The sequence below is a fragment of the Lissotriton vulgaris genome, chromosome 3_1 (genome assembly GCF_964263255.1).
Source record: "Lissotriton vulgaris chromosome 3_1, aLisVul1.2, whole genome shotgun sequence".
NCBI lineage: Eukaryota > Metazoa > Chordata > Amphibia > Caudata > Salamandridae > Lissotriton > Lissotriton vulgaris.
This window is the reverse complement of record NC_141689.1, coordinates 335,367,487-335,386,520: the sequence shown is the minus strand read 5'-3', so window position 1 is coordinate 335,386,520 and position 19,034 is coordinate 335,367,487. Positions and strand designations below refer to the sequence as shown.

The following is a 19,034-nucleotide window of genomic DNA, read 5'->3' as shown; positions in this document are numbered from 1 at the left end:
CTGTGAAGTTTTTGGCGAGAAGAATCCCAATCAGATCTGAGATGAACTTGATGGATGGGATGAACGAAAAGCAAAAGAAGGGTGTAAGTAAGTGTGGAAGGACGAGAAATTTAATGATGACTGGCAAAGAAGAATGATATGTGTTTGCTTGGTCCCCGAGGTGGCTGGGAAGGAAAGAATATGGTATGGTGCATGGCTGGGTGAATGATGAAGCAAGGATGGGTGGAAGGAGAACAGCCTGGGTGGGTGAAATAGAAACTGGACCAAACTGCTGTGCGGGTTGCCACGGTAGTGGCGGGCAGTGGTAAGCTCTTATATTCCTTACCTATTAAGATTGCAGACTGCATAGTGTGCTGCTCCCCGTGAGAAAACGTAAGGTTTGTCCAGATGAGAGACATGAAGAAGAATGATTGACATTTAGGGGCCTATTATGATGGCGGACGGACCTGAGTCCGTCCGCCACCATAGAATAGGAGGGACCGTCCGCAGGTGCAGTGGCGGTCCCTCCGTGGTAATTAGGATGTGACCGCCACCCTGGCAGTCACATCCTGTATTTTTAAAGCAGCACCGCCGCAATGATAAAAATGTAAGTTGTGCATTTGCATGCACAAACCGGCAGGCACCGCGTGGTGCCTGCCGCTTTGTGTAGGCAAATGCAGGGGGGTACCATAGGTACCCCCCACCCCCCTTCACCTCTGGGGGCTTGCAAATAAAAATCTGTATGCCTTTGCACGTCGGAAATGCCGCTGTGTAAAGGCATGTGTTCCTCCAGACATCCTAATATGGCTGGCGGTGTCTGATAGACACCGCCAGCCATGTTAGTGCTTTTCCGCCACGGACGGGAGGCGACCGCGGCGGAAAATCTGCGGACTGAAAAACGATCCCCCAGCCATCCTAATCTGGCGGGGGGTCTTTTTCAGTCCGCTGCGGATTTCCCGCATCCTCCGGGCCGGCGGTGGATTCCGCCGGCCCGGAGGATGCGGGAAATCCGAAATCCTAATCTGCCCCATAGTTTGAATGGATGGATGCCTGGATCATGGTACTATCTGACTCTTAGATAGCATATGTGTATCTAGAGAGAGTAGACGGTCACTGGATGAACTAAGTGTTACTTTGAAGAGCATGTAACACCGCACCCGCATGTCCGTTCCAGTGTAGGAAAGGCAAGGAAAAGAAGTTGTAATTTTGTCCAAATACTACCATGAATAGTAGCAGTAGTTTGTATTGCAACTGCAAGCACAGCATATATCCGGTTATTACGGTGGACACTCCCTACCTCTCTTAATAACTTTAGTTTAGTAGTAGTACGTCATTCATGTGTGGGTGTATCACTCAATAATAAGCAAAGCACCTAAAGTCATCCCATATGTCATCAAATACATCCCATGTGAAGTGATAGATAATCAGATTATTTAGCTCCTTCATTTTCCTTTTCTAGTACTCATTTGCATTGTAGGGTGAAAGCTAAATTAATTAAGCAGTAGCCCTTTTAACAGAGTATTCTCAGTGCCAACCGTAATAGAAAAGTAAGAGCTTCACCACCTGCATGTACTGGACCGGTACAGTAACGCAAGTCTGTCTCACTCATCATGGTGTGCGTCTGTTTTTCTCGGGTGCAAGTTCACTGCGCTGGCATTATGCCGGCTTGCATAAGATAACGTACCAATTTTCCTAAACAAGAGAGAAGAAGAAGAATAAGACTGGTGTACTGTCATAGTCGACTGTAATGAAAGTCCATAGTGCTCGTAGAATTTGTTCCTTAAACTCCCACTAATGTTAGAGCGAGGATGAAGAAGTGGGAGGTTAGATAGATACTGTCCTCAATAGTTATGTACTGTGCTTTCAATTTGCTACTTGTACTGTGACACAACTTTCTGCTCAATCATTTTGTGTTAATCTTAAGGAGCATTGGTTACAGACTATGTCCTTCTTTCTTCATATAGTTGCTCCTTCCAAATCAAACAGACCATCAAGGAGGGAGCTGGCTCGAATGGCCTGGCAACGGAGGCTGGATGCCACTGTCGCCGAATATCGGCGGCTGGTGGCCCTGGAGGAGGAGGACACGCAGTCTACCGGTACAACAACAACATCCACTGGGACAGCTGCATCCTCCTCCGTGCCCCCACGGGCTGCCAGCCAGCGCAGTGCTCCAGCGGTACGGAGCCGGGCTACCAAAGCCAACCGCCACCGTTGAGCAGCAAAGACAGCACCTGCCCCCCACAGGAGTTGCAAGGCACGCCAGCGCCGCTTATGCCTCAGAGTGTCCTACCTGGAGCAGGAGGTCCTAACCTATAAGAACTTGGTGGAGGGCCTCCGCTTCGACCATGCCACCCTCCGCAAGGAGTATGATGCCCTGGCCGCTAAAGTCAACAGCACCCTGCCATAGTGTCCCTTGCCCCTTTTTTAGAGACTTGTGGGGGGTGGGAATTGGGAGTTGGGTTGTTTTTGGGACTTTTGAAGGACAATCGTTGGGGTTAGGGAGGGTCTTGTGGGAGATTATTTTGTTAGGGCTACAAAAATATACTTTTTGAAACTTTATCTGACCATACCTGTTTTTTACTGCTTTTGAGTCTGGTGGGTGGGGGTTTAACAGTAAGTTTGTTTTCCTGAAGAGTCCTAGGACTTTAGTAGTACTACCGTCAATCTATCGTCTCTCCTAATACTCCATTATACTACCTCCCACCAAACGCTTATCTTACCTGTAATTTGTGTTTGAAAGTAGGGCTAGGCCCAGGGCTGGCTCCACGGGAAATGGCGATTAAGGTTGGCAATCCTGGGCGGATAAAATGTCCTCCTCATTGCGGTGGTACTAGTGGTGTGACACAGTGGCAGTTGCATGCCTATGGAAAAAAAGAAAATGAAACCTGGTTTGTCCTTACTGTAGCATTACACCGGTATGATAGAGATTATAGCAGGTGACAGTACACTAGAACAGTGCCACAATGTAGCCTAACAAATGGTAAAGTATTGAAAGTATAACTTGTACTTGTGTTGAATTTCTTTGACATTGGCTACTACTACAAGAAATAGTACTGAAGCTGAGTAAGTCTAGAATATATCCTCGGATTCCTCCACCAGCCTGTTGCTATGACCTTATCCTCCCCAGCAAGTGTGTGGAATTATTGATGTCATTTAGTCACACATCAAGCAAAACCACACAGTCCGGGGGAAGAGGGTTAGGGTTTGGAAAATGGATGGGAATGGGGGTTTCTTTTTGGGTAGGTTTTGTTGAGAGAAGAAAAAAAAAGCACAGCATGGACAAACAATAATTGAAGATAAAGAAATCTTTGGGTACAAAGCTAACCATAAATCTTTTAAGTTTCATAAAGGAAGTGCATGCACTACTGCATGCATTGTTACTGAAAAGTAAGTAGTACTAGAATGCGACAGTACAGGGCTGCAGCGTTTTCACTTGCCTATCTCTGCACTCAGAGAAACACTTCTTATATTAAATTAGGTTTAAAAAATAGCCGAAGTAAAACCTATAGAATGGCTGTAGGGATCAATTTAGAAGCAGAGAGAGATCCAAGAAATGCAGTCACACTCATAGAAGAAAACAATGGATACTGTATCTGTATGTTGTTGTAGTTGTCCTGTTGAATTTGGTAAGTAAGTTGCACGCAGCAAACAATTCCTCTTATTAGCGGCACTCCTCCATTCCAGCTGACGCTTCGTCCATCAGTGTTGGTGACCAGAAGACACCCTGTCCACTGCCTGCCTGGCGGATGCTGAATTGCGGCTCGCTAATGTGAAGCCTGACTCCATCCTTTTTTCCCCATTGCACAGACTGAAACCCGGCCTGTAATTATTGAACGAAAAACAGGAAGTCATATTAGAACACCACTGATAAATAAATATAAGGTATGTACGCTGTGTAGTGCAAAAAGTCACACTTTGATTTTCCTAATAGACAGTACAATATTTTTGAAAGTGCGTACTCTGTCTGAGTCACCTTTTGAAGGATAAATAAGTATGGGCAAATTAATTTTGCGGATCTTTCCCCTCAAGCTAGGTGTACTGTAAACTGTGTTTTAGAACAAAATTAGACCTTCCCAGCAGTGCTCCCACCCAGACCCTTACTAAAGCCAGTCGCAAAAATGTAGAAGACCGCCAATCAGATCTAAAAAAACGAGGCCTAGCAGAAAACTGCTGACAAAACGTACTTTGAAAGTAAAAGTAGGCCCAAATACCCCCTTACCCACCGTGGATTGTATCCAAACCACTTGCAAGCAAGCAAAAGTATCCATAGCCAGCGTCGCTCCAAGGCTCAAAAACCCCCCCACCCAAAGACATGCAATAGAAATACTGCTAACTCTAACGAGCCCTAAGTTAAGAATAGTGGCAAAGGCTTTCTTTAACTATGCCAAATCCCCCCTTTCCAACCATGGATTTTCTTCAAATGACTTGCAACCAAAATTACACATTCCCACGAGTGCTCTAAGACCCCAGAACTCAGTTGCAAAAATCTAGAACACCCCGAAACACATGCAATCCTGCTGCTAGGGCTAACCCTAACGAATCCTAAGTTACAAAAAGTGCCAAAAGGCTTTTCCTTATGGATTTTGTACGAACCACTTCTATCCGGTATTAGACCTTCCCAGCAATGCCCCAAGACCCGCCAACCCACCCGCAAAAAGGCACAACACCCCCAAACAGCCAAAAAGGAAAATCTCATACTTACAATATTTCTCGGCCTTCCGTCCAAACGCGCTGTGCAGCTAGGTCATAACTCCCGTTTCCCACCATGGATTTCCTGAAAAGCAAATGCAATCAAGATCAGACTGTCCCAGCAGTGCTCCCAGACCCCAAAACTCACCCACAAACACCCGGAACCCCCCCAAAGGGCACCTCAAAGGCAAGCAAGTCAGCAAAAACGCAAAAAAATTCCGCCTCCGATTTGGTCCAAACCACTTTTATCCGGTATTAGAGCTTCCCAGCAATGGCCCCAGAGCCGTCAACCCAGGTGAAAACTAATAGAAGACCCCCAAACAGCCAAAAAGCAAAAGTACAAAAATTGGGACTTAGTCATTTTTTTTGAAATGTCCAAAATCACTCCGCGCGTGCTCTGAAGCTAGGCCCTAACTCCCCTCTGCAACCATGGATTTGCTTAAAACCTCTTGCAATCTAAAGTATCCATAGCCAGCAGTGCTCCCAGACCCCAAAACCCACCCACAAACACCAGGAAGCCCCGCAAACAGGCCCCCGAAAACGCTACATTGAGCAAAATGTCAGAAATAGCAAAAAAAAATTCTGCATGGATTTTGTACGAACCACTTCTATCCGGTATTAGACCTTCCCAGCAATGCCCCAAGACCCGCCAACCCACCCGCAAAAAAGCACAACACCCCCAAACAGCCAAAAAGAAAAATCTCATACTTACAATATTTCTCGGCCTTCGGTCCAAATGCGCTGTGCAGCTCGGTCATAACTCCCGTTTCCCACCACGGATTTCCTGAAAAGCAAATGCAATCAAGATTAGACTGTCCCAGCAGTACTCCCAGACCCCAAAACTCACCCACAAACACCCAGAACCCCCCCAAAGAGCACCTCCAAGGCAAGCAAGTCAGCAAAAACGCAAAAAAAATTCCGCCTCCGATTTGGTCCAAACCACTTTTATCCGGTATTAGAGCTTCCCAGCAATGCCCCCAGAGCCGTCAACCCAGGCGAAAACTAGTAGAAGACCCCCAAACAGCCAAAAAGCAAAAGTACAAAAATGGGGACTTAGTCATTTTTTGGGAAATTTCCAAAATCACTCCGCGCGTGCTCTGCAGCTAGGCCCTAACTCCCCTCTGCCACCATGGATTTGCTTCAAACCTCTTGCAATCTAAAGTATCCATAGCCAGCAGTGCTCCCAGACCCCGAAACCCACCCACAAACACCAGGAAGCCCCCCAAACAGGCCCCCGAAAATGCTAAATTGAGCAAAATGTCAGAAATAGCAAAAAAAAATTCTGCATGGATTTTGTACGAACCACTTCTATCCGTATTAGACCTTCCCAGCAATGCCCCAAGACCCGCCAACCCACCCGCAAAAAAGCACAACACCCCCAAACAGCCAAAATGGAAAATCTCATACTTACAATATTTCTCGGCCTTCGGTCCAAACGCGCTGTGCAGCTAGGTCATAACTCCCGTTTCCCACCCCGGATTTCCTGAAAAGCAAATGCAATCAAGATTAGACTGTCCCAGCAGTGCTCCCAGACCCCAAAACTCACCCACAAACACCCGGAACCCCCCCAAAGAGCACCTCAAAGGCAAGCAAGTCACCAAAAATGTAAAAAACATTCTGCCTCCGATATGGTCCAAACAACTTTTATCCGGTATTAGAGCTTCCCAGCAATGGCCCCAGAGCCGTCAACTCACCCGCAAAGAAGTAGAACACCCCCACAAGTGCAGAGTCTTTCTTCATTGGGCGTAATCCAGCCGTCTGCTTTGAGGGAAATAGGAGTCTGGAGGAGGAGGATAGAGGAGCATGTTCTTGTGAACTTGTGAACCTGAGGAATGCAGACTGCGGCACCTTCAAATCAATAAGCAAACAAGTGAAGACAGTTCTGCTGATGGGCTTGTTTTTGTGATTAGGTGATTAAAGTTTGAATTATATTAACTGTGCACAACAAAGAAAGACAGACACACAGGAATAAAAGTGAATAAGGACGAAAAAGAAAGTTATTGATTCATTGTCTCATTTTCAGGGCTCGGTGTCAGCGACTAAGAATAAGGCTTCGTCATCATACTCTGGGAATTCAGGCAGGGTGCGGTCAGTGTCACCTAACAGAGAAGAAATTTCCTCATCTACGTTGCTGTCCACCTCGTCTTCATCCGGCGTGCTTTCTCGTACTTTGTAATCTGGTGGTATGAGGTGCTGATTCATCTTGATCATTGTTAACCTCTCCACATTTTTGGGCGAGAGGCGGCTCCATTTGGAAGTTACAATGCCACCAGCAGCACTGAAAACACGTTCAGAAGACACGCTTGCGAGTGGGCAAGACAAGTAGTTTATAGCCAGGTTGGAGAGCTGTGCCCACAATTCTTTTTTCCCATGCCAATACGCAAATGGGTCAGCATTAACATAGTCCTCTGTTGAGTCATTCAGATAGTCCTGCACCATCGACTCAAGGTCCTCCAAGGTTCCTCCACTAGGCTTACTTTTTGCTGTGACCTTTTGAGAACCAAACCCAAGCCGAGTTAGCCAATCCTCTTCTGCATCCAATTTTACTGTTCTGTCTGGTGCAGATGATCCGCTTGCCGGTGTCTTTAACGGCTGAGAGGTCCCTTGTGCCACAGCCACAGGTGCAGAAGTGGATTCTTTTGACTTGGGATGGCCTGCTGATGCTGATGTACTGCCTTTTCCTTCAATTTGCTGCCGTTCTCTTTCAAACCTCTTGGCTGACAAGGCTTGCCAACGTTTGTACTTTGTAACATCTTGATCACCAAAAGGAATGAATTCTTGGCCTGCCAGCGCCTTTTTGTAGCGTGGATCCACAATAGTAGCACAAATGTAATGCTGTTCTGAGTGGATCATTTTAAGACGTTCATCACCAAGTAGGCGCTCTAATAATTTCTCCGCCAAAAGAAAAGCGTCTTTCATTTCTTCATCTTTTTCAAACATAGAAGACACCACCTTCAGTTGGTGCTCCAGCATGCGCAACAATGGGACAGCTTTTCCCAAATTACAGTCCTCCTTGCTGACTGAACGCGTGAAGACCTCAAAAGGACGAAGCATGTCTGTCAGGCTTTTAACTAGGTCCCATTGCGCCGCATCTAGCCTCAGGTCCTTCTGAGCTATACCCAGTGTTAAGAAATACTGATCGAGTACCGTATACTGGTCATACAGACGCTCAAGCATGTAGAAGGTTGAGTTCCAACGTGCTGCCACCTCCTGGATGAGTCCTTTCACTGCCATTCGACGTTCATGTAGCAGGGTCCTCAGATGCTTCCGGGCCTTAAAAGAATGGCTGAAATGGTTGCACATTCTTCGGCAGATGGCCACTATCTCGCACGCTGGACTGTCTTCATCACTCAACAATTTTTTAACAACCAGGTTTATACAGTGCGCCAAACACGGCACTCTGAAATAGTCACCCAGCTCCATGGCCTTAACTATATTGGCGCCATTATCCGTGGAAACATAACCAATCTGGCGTTTTTTTGGGGGACAGCCAGTGAAAGACCTTTGTGTTAAACTCATTCAAAATGTTTTCTGCTGTGTGACGTTTCTCCAAGCCAAACATGGCTAGTGTTGCATGTTTCCGAGCAGCTTTAAAAACTTGGTCCGGGTCAACACCTGCGTTTAGCTTTGCTTTAACCCCAGAAAAAGAGACCCAGTGTGCAGTGATGCACATGTAATCAGCGCCTGCGCCACTGGTCCACATGTCTGTTGTCAGATGTATAGTGTGAACAGCACTCTTCTGCAAAGCTGCCCCAATCACCTCCAGCACATCTTCATGTAGTGCTGGAACCGCAACTCTGGCAAAATAGAACCGGCTAGGAACCTTCCATTTAGGGCAGAGCGCTGCCACTAATTCTAGAAAACCAACCCCTTCTACAAAAGAAAAAGGGAGAAGGTCCAGAGCTAGCATTTTAGCCAGCTTAGTGTTATACAGACGCGTCAGTGGGTGGTTGCGTTCATATGGCGCTTCTGTAAAGAACATGCTTCTAATGTTACCCTGGACCAAGCATTTACGGGATGATGATGATGACTTCTTCGGCCCAGTTACGCTCGCTGATGAACTTATTCACATTGGTGTCTCACTCTCTCCCACACTCTTAGTGTGGCTCACATGCGGTGTGCTGCTGACAGGGGTACTGGGTGTAAGTGAAGTGTTTGACACGTCTTCTTCCTCCTCGTCATCATCAGATGAAACATCAACGTTTTCTTGACGTGCAATTCGGGCTTCCTTGATCTCCTTTAGGTGCGCAAACCATTGGACAGCGTGGTGTCTGTTAAGATGACCTCTCTGGCCTCCGGTACCATAGTTGGTACCAAACTTACCATGACTAACTGCAACCTTACAAATGCTACAAATGGCGAAGTTTTCCCTTTTTGGGCAAACACTAAAGAAGTCCCAAGCTGGGGACTTGAATTGTCTGTGGGGGCCGGAGGAGGCGGCGATACTCGTGGTGGTGGTCATGCTGCTAATGCCAGATGAAGTGGAGGATGTGGATTGCCGAACTTTAGTACGTTGTGCACTTTCACCACCACTAATTGAGGTCGAGGTGGATGGAGGTCCCTTCTGGCGAGGAAGAAATATGGAAGCGGTACGTGTTGGTGTACTACTTAACTCCAATGATTGTTGTGTTTCCAGTGCCTCCTCGTCGACATCATCATCACGCTCAGCAGCTTCTTGGGCTAGGGTCAAAATGTCTGTTTGCTGCATGCCTGCTGGGGCTACAGTGACCTTTATGATGACTGGGTCGTCGTCGTGAGAGCCTTCATCAGCAGCAGTATCCGCCACTTCTTGTTGAGCCTCATCACACTCCATAACTATGAGACTTTGGACGAGCTTCCTTTTACGCTTAAGTACCTTTGTCAGATCATGGTGTGCCTCACTCTCAGACGGCAGTGGTGCTGGTTCCCAATTGTGATCCGTATCATCAGAAGGAGGTGTGCTTGAAGAAGATGTAGACCTCACCCTTGATCTCTTCCTGGCTAGGGGTGTGGAAGACAATGAATGATCATCAGGAGGAGTGGCTTCCTCAAATGTTACCTCGCCTTGATTGTCGATTTCCTGATGTGCCCCTACTTCGGCAGGAACAACTATTGTGGGCACTTGTGACCCTCCATGCACCTCTGCTTGCGCATCTCCTTGCGCTGCCTCTCCTTCCACTTGTACTTGGGCTTGTACTTGCACATGTGGTTGTTGTTGCGGCTGTGGTTGTTCAACACTCGTCAGATGAGTTACAACAACCTGTGTTGATTGCGGGACATTGCTGCTACTTTCTTGCGATGAGCCAACATCACTGGTCGATGGTGATTGAACAAGTACACTGGCTGCCTCTGCAGCACTCAAGGGCTTGGACTTAAGTTGGCGTGGTGGTGTTGGTGGCACTGAGCCCAATGTAGCGGGGGTGCTGCTCCCAGCTTGGTCCCCAGCAGATCCCGCTGCTGCTGCAGGCGTACTTTTTTTTTTACTCCCAAAAAATGTGGCGGGCGGCACACCAGTCTCCTTGGTAACTTGCTTCTTCTGCTCCTTACTGGCAACTTTCTTGCTAGAGGAGCTACGGGGAACTTTTTTTGTGGCCATATTCTTCAGAGCACGTCAGAACAGCAGGCCGCAGTTGCACGAGTTGCAGAGTTGTCTGTGGCCAGACGTGACGTCGCGTGACGTTATGCTGCACACACACACCGCTGCAGGACTTCTTCCTGGCACTGGTGGTTCTCTTGAGTCTTGTGCACCTAAAAGCAATGGAAGACAGAGGAACATCAGTTCACTTATACACCCCAAAAAAACGAAAATCACAGAAAAATCAGCACAATCCCAAGCCATCCAGGCCCTCCATGATGTTTAAATTCAAGACACCCCACAGAAAGACTAGGCTCATGCACCACTCACTACCCCTGGTGAAAAGGCCACAACAACAGCCCAAAAAAACGAAAATCACAGAAAAATCAGCACAATCCCAAGCCATCCAGGCCCTCCATGATGTTTAAATTCAAGACACCCCACAGAAAGACTAGGCCCATGCATCACTCACTACCCCTGGGCATAAAGGTTGAAAGCTTGGCAAAATGGTTGCAGACCTAAGAACACTGCTTGAATTCAAAATGGCCCCCTGCCTCCCAGCACATGGCCAGGGCCTGCCTGTAGCAGCACTCAAAATGGCCCCCACCCACATGGCCTGTCCCCATGAACACCCCAAAAAATTGAAAAACACAAAAAAAACAGCACAATCCTAAGCCATCCAGACCCTCCATGATGTTTAAATTCAAGACACACCACAGAAAGACTAGGCCCATGCATCACTCACTACCCCTGGTGAAAAGGCCACAACAGCCCAAAAAAAACGAAAATCACAGAAAAATCAGCACAATCCCAAGCCATCCAGGCCCTCCATGATGTTTAAATTCAAGACACCCCAAAGAAAGACTAGGCCCATGCATCACTCACGACCCCTGGGCATAAAGGTTGAAAGCTAGGCAAAATGGTTGCAGACCTAAGAACACTGCTTGCATTCAAAATGGCCCCCTGCCTCCCAGCACATGGCCAGGGCCTGCCTGTAGCAGCACTCAAAAAGGCCTCCACCCACATGGCCTGTCCCCATGAACACCCCAAAAAATCGAAAAACACAGAAAAATCAGCACAATCCCATGCCATCCATGCCCTCCATGATGTTTAAATTCAAGACACCACACAGAAAGACTAGGCTCATGCACCACTCACTACCCCTGGTGAAAAGGCCACAACAGCCCCAAAAAACGAAAATCACAGAAACATCAGCACAATCCCAAGCCATCCAGGCCCTCCATGATGTTTAAATTCAAGACACCCCACAGAAAAACTCAGTCCACCCACCACTGAGTACCCCTGGGCAAAAGGCCCCAAAACAGCCCAAAAATCGAAAATTGTAGTTGCAGCAACTGTAATGCCCCAAACAAACTTACTTGTGAAATTTCTAATCCAAAAGTGATCCAAAGAAAGTCAAAAAGGCCTCAAATCCAAATATCCAGCAGCATCCACAAAAAGTAATCCTTCCAGGTGAAGAATCCGAATGAAAGTGACCAGCACATGAAGAAAGCACTGGGAGGAGCCTGCTGGACAGGAACAGGAAGTTGGAGACTGTGGGGCACTTCCTTCCCCCCCCACCCCCAAAATGGACTCCTTGAAAAAAAAAGTGCAGGCAAATGTCAACCTGAGAAGTTATTCTGATAAAAATCATCATTTCCAGAAGGTTTATGCTGCTTGCTGGTGGATTCCTTGTGCAGAATTGCAAATTTTGTATTTTCGCGAGTGCGAGATTGTTGCTGCCCGCCGCATCTACGTGTTCGCAATTGCGAACTCCCGCGATACGTGATCACGGCGTACTCGCGTTGACAAACTCTCGCTGTGCAAGCTGGCAAGCCGCGATGACGTAATCGCGCTCGCCAAACTCCCGCGGGATCCGCAGCAAGATCCAAAATGGCGCAGCACTCGCAAAATATCAAGAAAAACAACTCGGCAAACGCTGAATGATGGTAAGTGAACGCCGCGCGCGCGCAAAATTGTATAACCGAGAAAAAAAAATCCGCTGCGTGCGAATTTGCGGATTTTCAGTAAATTCGCGAGCGTTCGCGGATTGCGAATTTACCGAAAATCTGCAAAATCCGCGAGCGGAACGGATTTTCCGCCCATGCTTAGCCTTCTTCCCCTGTACCGGAGACCAATACTGGCAATAGAACCACCGCAATCGCATTCTAGACGAGTCCTGTTTCAACAGGTGCGTCTCTCGTAGGAGACAAAGATCACAGCAAGCCACCCTAAGTTGATTGAGAATTACTACCCTTTTAGCCGTTGAATTGAGACCCTGTACATTCAGACTAAGGGGTCCATTAGGATGGTCCGCCCGCTATCCCATTGGTAATCGGGATCGCCGGCCATAAGGGCGGGGGTCCCGCGGGGGGTATTAGCATTGTGGTGGGCGGTGCTCTCAGCACCGCCCGCCACAATGCTAAAAATGCACTTTTACATTTGCATAAACAAAGCGGCAGGCACTGCGTGCGGTGTCTGCCGCTTTGTTCATGCAAATGCAGGGGGGTACCACAGGTAGCCCCCATGTGCACCCCCACCTCTCCTTCACTGTGGGGGCCCGCAGGGGACCCCCAGAGTGAAGACCGCATTTGATGCCGCCACGGAAAGGCATCTCCCTAAGCCCATTGTATTATGGCTGGTGGTGTCTAATAGACACCGCCACCATATTAATCCTTTTCCGCCCCGGCCGCAAGGCGACCGGGGCAGAAAAGCGACAGACGGTCTTTCCGTCCGCCGAGGTCCCCCCCGCCATACATCCTAATGGGCCCCTAAGTATCTTCACCATGTTATCCTGGAACAGAGCCGCTGCACAGATTCCCAACAATCCCTGTAGAGTTCCCACCCACAACCGGAATGCACAGCGAATCTGCCCAAAGAAGTGGAGAGCACAAAAACAGAAAAAATACATAACAAGAAAGATAGAAAAAATTAACAAAGGCACCAAGAGGTGCCCAACTTTCGATTGTGTAGAGAGGATCCATGTCACTGGTCGGCGACAGGAGAGAAACAACGAAAGGGGAGATCTCCTTCCCCCCTCAACAAGGCAAGGAGGAAGCACAACGATGTCCCCGGGGGGGGCACCCATCACCCTCTCTGGAAACGAAGTGTTGAGCGGGAGGCCGCTAGTCGTCGTCTTGGTTCGGGGACTGGTGGTGATCGGAAAGTTGCCACAGCAGCTCAAAGCTTTCCTTGATGCTTTCAGTTTTCGTGGGCTTCGAGAGCTGCAACAATGGAGAGGTCCTGGTGCTGCATCATCTCCGGACATCCGCAGTTGAGGCTTGTGAGCTAATGCATGGTGGGGAAGAATCGTGCTCCAGCGTTAGGTCCAAAATATCCGCCACCTCCGTGGGTCTGTGGGTTACCCATGTCTCGCCCTGCCAAGCGAATATTAACCGGAACGGGTGACTCCATTTGTACTTCACTCCTTTGTCTCTCAAGAATGCCGTGACACGTCGCGTTTACCTCTAAAGCGAAATGATTGAAAGTCCTTGTCCAAGTGGACCTTGTGGCCTTCAAAAAGGACATGGGGCTGGTTCCGCAACGCTGTAATAATAAGGTCCTTCTAGGTGTAATTATGGAGACATGTCAAAATGTCCTGTGGGGCATCTGGAGAGTTAGAGGGAAGCCCGCTCTCTGTGTCCGGTCCAGAAGAAGGCCTTTCCCCTCCCAAGTCGGCACAATGTGTCTGATGAGACGCAGAACATAATCCTCCAGGCGACCTGCATCCGCCTGCAGAGTCGCCCCTTTAATGCGAATGTTAGACCTGCGGGACCTTTATCTGAGTCCTCCAGATGCAAGTTGAGGTCTGCATTGCAATCCTTGAGTACCAGAATCTCCCTGCGGCACTCCTCTATCTCTTAATCTCTGGAGTCTGCAGTGCGCTCTACAGAATCCACCCTCTGTTCCAGCTCCCCCAGGTCATGTCGCAGATCTTTAACTTCAGTGGCCATGTCCGATCGGAGGGCCGCAATATCGCTCCGCAGCACGCCAATGAGAGCCTCCATAAAATCCCTAGTGGTCAGGGCTTCATTATCTGCCTCTGGACGCAGTGGCTAGCCAGATCCGCTCGCGTCAAGGATGGGCGCCGTGGACTCCAGTTTCTTTTTATAGCCTTTACTCAAAAGGTCCCGGATGGAAGCATTGTCCTTCTTTGACCTTGCCATGGCCATGTCGAGGCAGGGTGGGAGGCACCACCGAAACCTCACTCTGGGCGATTCCAATGCAAGGGAGGGCCGCACAGAAGGCGTCAACCGGCAGGCCTCCAGTCAATCGTGAAGTCCCTCTAGGCTCAACCCTCCTGCTAGGGGGGCCTGGGGTCCGAACATTAAATTGCTATAAGGAACCAGGTCCTAGCGCTCCAGGAGGCCCACACCTGGCCGCTCGTTGTAATCCACTGCGACCTAGGGTACAGGGACCTGTACATGCTGAAACTGGTCCCGATCACTCAGCTCGCCACAGTCGGATCTGGGGAAGTGGAGCTGATCCAGATATCCGACGCACCTCCACCCCTCAATAGCATCAGGCACTATACTCAGGGCACCCTCGGAGGGGAAGGCTGCATATCAGCCCCCGGTGCGGAGGCTCACCCACCTCTGATGTGCTCAGACACAGCCGGCACCACATGGTCACTGGCTACCGGAGCACTCCACACCAAGTCCGAAGCACTCTGGCAATGTCCACCGGGGCCAAACCTGGAGACTGGCTCACCTCTGCTGCTAGCTGCACACTGGGCCCTGACAGCTCTGCTAAGTCTGCCATTCCCTGCCCTCCAGGATATCATGGCTCAAACGGCCGCTATTTGCGGATTGCAAGGGCTTGTGCTGTAGTTCGCATCGGACTCAGCCCCCACCGCTGGGACTCCAGACACAGGAGTCCGCCACACCCACCTCCCGTCTCCGATAGCAGCCGCCGTCTCAGGCCCAGCCAGAACATAACGGGAGAAAGATATCCTCCTGAGGGCTGCCCGCTCACTGTGACCTCGTAATTCAAAGCGCCGTCATTTTGCCTGCGCTCCGAGGCAGCGTGCGTGCGAAATGCGGCTCGGCGGCGGCTTTAGCCTCCACTGCCGACGAAGCTGCCAGGCACAAGGATCTGTCCCACTGGTCTTCGGCCCTCTGCGGAGCAACACGGGGCCCCCCCCGGGAATCACTAATAGGAAAGCCGGCGTAGCGGAGCTCTGAGGTCCCACTACCGCAAAGGAGCCATCTTGGTCACGCCCCCCCCAATTAAAAGTGTTAAACGAGGTTTTAAGGATTCCTATTGTTTATATTGTTTTAATGTTTTATGTGAATTGTATCCATGTGTGTACTTTTATAGCAGTATCTACCGAATAAAGATTATGATGATGATGATAACATTAACATAAGTGTTCCACTTTACATTTATTTCTGGAGTGCATTTACAATAAAAAAAGATTTTGAGTAAAAAATATCGATGTAAAAAATAGTTATACAAAATATCGAATTTACATCTATATATATATATATATATATATATATATATATATATATATATATATATATAATGAAATTATAAATATTAAAATATGTTAAATAATAAAATTAATATAAAAAGGTAAAGTAGATTTAATATAAATTATAAAAAATATAATAAATAAACCTAATTAAAAAAAGTTAAACACACATACACAATTCATATATATTTCCTTTAAAGCAATTAATAAACTATTAATTTTAATTTATTTGATGATTTTAAAATTATATAAAAATGTACAAATATATATATATATATATATATATATATATATATATATATATATATATATATATATATATATATATATATATATATATATATATTTATATATAATCACTCTCTCCTCTGTGAAGAAGATAACCAGGGACACAGCGGGGCTTTTAGATGGTATTTAATTCAGGAATAGTGGCATGACCGGTTTAGGCTTGTGCCTTTTTCAAATGCCTTAGTCCTTAAGAAGTGCTCGCACCCACACATAAGTGTATTACAAGCTCCTCCTTCCAAGTGGTGGTGGGTTCATCTGCGAAGGATTGTCTCTGCTCGCGTCTGTGTTAGGGACTACCAGTCCCGAAATGCAGCGTGCTGGCAATCCGAATGCAGGGTGATGGGGCTTCACTTTATTAAAACAATACTTGTGGCCACTAAAGTCCCGAACTCTCTGCCACATCCTCTGAGGTAACACACCCGAAAGCACAGATCAGGCATCGGCGTCTCTCCGCACCTTCCATGCTCGATGTCATTTTCAGTTGCCCTTAATGCCTCAGGAAGTTTCAATGGCGGGCTGTGGATTTCTCCGACTCCTCGGCAACACTTCAGTTCAATTCCAATGTCTCCACGGCCACTTAATGAAAGGGTCCCTCGTGCGCGTCACTGGAACCGCGCTATATATTTTATATATATATATATATATAGATATATATATATATATCTATATATATATATATATATATATCCCACTGGTGGTCGCCAGTAGGTAGTTGTAGTTAGAACCTATTTTCCATGGGAAACCCGCAACATTCTATGTGGAATAACTTTGGCGCTGGTTGATGAATCTTTGCGAAATTTTCAAAACTAATGGCCTGTTCCGTTCCGCTCCTTCCCTGAAAGTTTGGGGGTGATTCGTCAAGCGGGTCCATGAAAAAAGGGGAGCCCCAAAAAGTGTGTTTTCTCCATGCAATTTCCCATAGGACCTTTAGCCACAGCTACAGCCCGAACTGCTGAACGGAATTACGCCAAATTTGGCAGAGATGTAGTCCTCAGTTCAGATTCGTGCCTTTTTCTGAAATGGTGTCAATCTGTTCAGTAGTTCCTGAGAAAATTGAAGCATATATATATCTATTGGCGTGGTGGATCCATGGACTCTGAGCACACCGTGGACGCACCATAAGCGCACCCTTTCGATCACGCGCTGAATGCTAATTGGCTGTCAAGTGGCTGTCAACATTCGAAACCAGGAACTGTTGGCAGCCATTTTGTGCCTCGGTAGATGCGAGGCTGAAGAAGTTAGTGGAACAAGTGTGCAAAACGTAGAAAGGGAGCAGGGTAGAAATATCCTGATCCTCTAGATCTGTTTAGGGGACCCCCAGGTCTCAAAATTGTATTTAAAAAAAAATAAAAAAATAACCTGGCAGGTGTTTCCCAATGGGGCTTCTTTTATAATTAGCCCCCGGGGGGCCAAATCCCGGGGGCAAATGTTAAAAATGTATGGTGGGCCCGGAGGGGCCCCCTAGCCCTGGGGACCACTACACCCCTGCTCTCTCTTTCAAAATCCAAACCAAGTTTGCTATGGGAGGGCGGGAGCCGCGAGACTCCCGCCCTCTCAGAACAAACAGCAGTGCCCCAGGGGTGGGCACTTCGGGACGCTGCAGGAGCTGGACCAGGGCCCTTGGGGCTCCAGGCAGGGGTCACGCAGCCTCTATTCCCCAATACAGAAAGCCCTGGGGGGTGGTGGTCCCTGGGGCTTGGGGGGGCCGTTAAGGCGCTCCACCTCTAATTTTGCAGGAGGGGGCCTTGGAGCCCCACCCCAACCATTTATTTTATAGCCACGGGGGTAGATCTCACTCTTGCATAACAAACAGCTATGTTGAAAAAATCTTCCGGTAAGATAACAAAGGATTTTGAAGTCCATTTTCACAATTTTTGTTGTAGTTTGCTGCCGTTAAAGCGGCCACAATTTTAACCCCGTCTTTGTAAATATGCCCCCAAGTTTTGTAATGTCGACAATCCCGTCTCCCATTTAAATAGGCACAAAATATTTATTGAAGTGCATTGTGAATCGTGACGCAACACTGTCTAATTGTGATTGATAAAGAATTGAAAGAGTTGTGTACTTCTTTTGCTTGTAATGTGCATAGGGTCAGATTTACAAGTTTATTGCGTTACTATTGCATCACTTTTAAGATGGAAAAGTGACGCAAAAGTAGTGCAAGGGGCTTGTAAATCTGCTACACAGTGTTCTATCTTACTTTGCTTTCCTTTCTGTCATGTAGAGGTTCCTGGGTAAATATAACGGTTTCTGTACAGCCAGTACCTTTCAACCGTACCCTCAAACTGCTTACTGCCTGTTACCATGGTAACAGTTCATCGAACTCTTACATGAGCACAGAGGTTAGAAGTTCACCACAGAATAGTGCTAATCGAAGAGTTACTGTTCTGGAGTTGTAAACGTTTTCCATAGGAACCATTAGTCAGACCCTCCAGGATTTCGCGATTTCGCGGTTTGCCGCGAAATTGGCACTTTTGTAAAAATGCAGCGATTTTTACAAAAGTGCCCGCGAAATCGGCACTTTTGTAGAAATCGAGCGGCATTTTTACAAAAGCCGCTATATCCTGGGGGGTCTGAAAAGGCATCCTCCCTGAGAACAAACAGCCTCTGTGTTCTTGGCTGCAGGCTCTGGTTTACGCACCACGTCTATACAAAACCGGCCACAAATGGCGAACCACGCGGGCAGCCTCTCCAGGCATGCCTGGGCCAGCCAGCCCTGGACACGGCCCGCCACTTTTCCGAGAGGCGCAGCAGGAGGCAGCTGCACTTGCTCTCAATCGGGTCCCATTAATTTAATGGGACCCGATTGAGAGCAAGTAATGTTTGCTTTAAAGACCTTGTAATCAGCCCTTGAAGTACCTCAGCGTCACTTGTAGCACCGCCATTAACCCCCTTCCCTCTCCGCCCATCTTCCTCACACCTCCGGCCGTGACTACGCAACGACTCCCCTGCCCCCCTCGCCCAATATCAAACACCACATTTACTTTCCGCCTAGGGCCCTGCCCCGGTGAAGCGGATTTAGAAGGTGGGACACAGGGGTCAGTCAGC

General features: G+C 47.9%; 1 pseudogene; it reads right to left on the bottom strand.

Moving 5' to 3' along the window:
* Positions 1–19,034, bottom strand: part of LOC147726417 (forkhead box protein F2-like) — a 98,553-nt pseudogene that overhangs the window by 16,668 nt on the left and 62,851 nt on the right.